Genomic DNA, 3,417 nt, shown 5'->3' on the forward strand with positions numbered 1-3,417 from the left:
GCTTCATTCATGGTGGTTGGTGCTACGGTCTGACATGATGAATGGAAACTATGTGCCGTCTTGCTCCTGTATATATATTGTAATATACAGAATAGTTAATAATGAAATAAAAATAAAAGAGAACTACACTATTGGTGGGGAGGAACGTACCTTGTTCTCCCCTAACAAAAAATAAAACTTGGATTCTAATTGAAGTAGCTGGAATCGATCTTTTCCCGCCAATTTGAACACCCGTCTTCATGGAATATATATGCATTGGGTACGACAAGTCAACATTTTCAATCGTGTTTCCAGCCAATGGATACCCATGCACGCACATCGCACCATAAACATAATAGATAGATCTCATCTATCGGCGTCTCTTCCGGTCGATCCGGAACCTCGCGACATGGTGGTCGCAGACGACGCATGGGCATCACTGCTTCCCGACGATCTTCTCCTGGACATCTTCCGCCGCCTGGAAGCCACCGCCATCATGAGTTGCGCCGGCGCCTGCAATCCATGGCGGCGTGCCATCATGGACAACGCCTCCACCCTCCGTCCTCGCCCCGACATCTTCGTTCCAAGCCTACTCCTCGGTTTCATCCCCGACTACATCGACGGTTACAATAGCAGGGCGCAGCTGCACCGTACGCCGGCGCTGTCCCAGACTCCCAGCCCGTGCCCCCGGAGCCGAACGCGCACGGCTACTGCTCCTTCGCGCCAACCCGAGCCAGCGGCAACGAGCTTTCGTCACGCGACGGGTTCCTCCTCATCAGGCGAGGTGGCGAGTTCGACGACGATCTGTCTCTGGAACCACGTCACCGGAGCTTGCACGTTCATTTCCAAGGCATTGTTCGGCCGCGGTGAGGCCTACATCTTGGCAACTTGCTACGATGATCTCCAGACCATGTCCACGTCCAGTGAACTAGAGGTGCGGTCGCCACCGTGCAAGCAATAGACAGCGGCGGCCGCAAGAGCTTCCTATACCAAGTCTTCTCCTAGACGTCCGGCAGCGGCGGCGCGTGGGGGCCAGTGGAGCGCTCCCATGAGTTCGAGGGGGGCATCACCGTGAGCATGCATCCATGCACCGAGGTCGTTTGCCACAGCGGCTCCGTGCACTGGCTTGCGTGTTCGCGCGCATGTACCGTCACCGACGACGTGCGAACCGGCCGAACTTGGACGACGGAGAGGGGTGAAAAGAGATCCCTTGGATTAATCCCTAATTAAGCACTAAATAATAATTCTCAACACAAAACCCGGCCTGTGGGAAAAATCAAAGTAATACCGGTATACCAGGCAAAACTCCTTAAGATCCAGTGGAAAAAATAAGAAGAAACACCATGATATACAATCAACAATGTTATTAAACGTTTTGAAATAAACCCAAAGCCTTAGTCTAAAAACACATTTACCATAGGGTCAATATGCTTCAAATATCATCTTCCAAAAACCCCGGTGGGGAAAACTAGATGATATAGCATATACCTTTGTGTTGAACATTGCCTCATCAAAAACTTTACATGAGAAACCATAAATAGAAAACTCACATAAAGAAAAGAGTACAATGCATCTTATGTGCCAATATCATCCACCAAAAACCCCTGTGGGGATAAATTAATGATATGACATAACCTTGTGTTGATATTGCCTCATTAAAAACTTTATATGAGAAACCCCAAGGAAAAACTCATACAAAGAAAAGAGTGCAATATGATGTTTGTAACAGTTATTAATCAAAGTGACTCTCCTCCTGATACTAACAAACCTCGAAGTAAATTCATACCAATGCACTCAACACATAAGAAATATGAAGTATGGTAGATTCTGTGAATATCTCTACAAGATTATCCAAGACTTAGTTTGCAAATATTCTAATGCCCATATTACCTTTGGAATAGAACCATCTTAGTGCAAAATATTGTATTTAATATAACTTGTCTCCATCTACACAACACAACTTGCATTACTTTTATAGATAATGACTATAGATTCATAGAATCAACACCACATAACTTCATTATGTGATATATCATTCTATCAAGCTATACACATTCATGTGAATCCTTGTACAATACAATGTCAGAATGGTTAATGGAATTGACCATTAAATGTCAATTGAAAGACTATCACAAAATAGTCTTTCCATATTCATGTAAAGCCTATTTCAATGATCTATAATTTGGGGATCTTATAGATAACCAGAATCATTATATCCACATAATCGGATCATGGATTACACCAAGACCACAAGTGCTATTTGAGATATCAAAAGATATTCTTAACTTCAATCCACCAACATTTGGTAGGAGTAGCGCTGCTACTAGATAGCAAATCATTGCAAAAATAATATCGAGCCGAGAACTTTTGCAAGATTTATTAGCGCATAAATAGCACAGAGATAATGGACCACATGTCCCAATATCTCATCTCAGTCACTATGACAAAAAACAATCTTCCTCTATCATGAGGTAGAACAACCATAGGATACCTTCATATTGAATCACTCAATATGATCTGCATATAGATAGCTTTTCGTATAAAATCCTGAGAGAAGATGCTTGGATTATAAACACAAAATGAAATTTTGGTTTAGTCCGTATCTTCCATCTCAAACTCCGTCTTTAGATTACAACATGCTATTAACATGTGTTCATCACAAGTGATGTCAAGATTATTGACTATCATATAACACTATGAAGTCCAATCAAGGACTTCAAAATGAACACCACGTGTAATCAATCTTGTAACCCTTCAGTTTAGGAAATACACAAAGTCGATTATACAAAATTCGACTTAACTAATTTAAGCCATATATTGACTTAAGCAATACACAATATGTGTTGAGATTTTATGTATGAGGGTTGGGTATGTGAACTCCTTCCTGGAAGCTTCACAAATACACCAAATCATGTTATCATATAAATATATGCAATCACTACATCTATCAACTATCAACTACAACGATAGATGCTTTTGTACTGCCAATCAAAAGATAGTATAAAAAATTTATAACTTACCATGGAGAATAATTTGCATTGAAAATCAATGCTTGGGCTTTGCATAAACCCCTTGTGCTACTAGTCTTGCTTTGATCTCACCACCACATTGTTCTCAATCCATTCTAGGACGACAACACTTTTGTAACGTACCATGAGGTGTTGGCATCACAGCCCAAAACAACTCTTTTCTGGTGAGCAAGACTATCTCTGCATGTATTACATCACTCAACAAGTTCCAGTAAGAGTGAGCAAAGCACTCTGCCATGGTCTTATTGACGGGATGATTTGGAATGTTGTATACAATTTATTTAGAGAAGTACGTGTCGACACATGTAGCCTTTCTATGATATAATTCTCAGGTCCATCAAAACTCAAAATACCCTAAATGGCTCATCATGACTTCCCAAAACGAGAGTCAGGGCATCCCGATATCCTA

The sequence above is a fragment of the Miscanthus floridulus genome, chromosome 9 (assembly GCF_019320115.1).
Source record: "Miscanthus floridulus cultivar M001 chromosome 9, ASM1932011v1, whole genome shotgun sequence".
Classification (NCBI taxonomy): Eukaryota; Viridiplantae; Streptophyta; class Magnoliopsida; order Poales; family Poaceae; genus Miscanthus; species Miscanthus floridulus.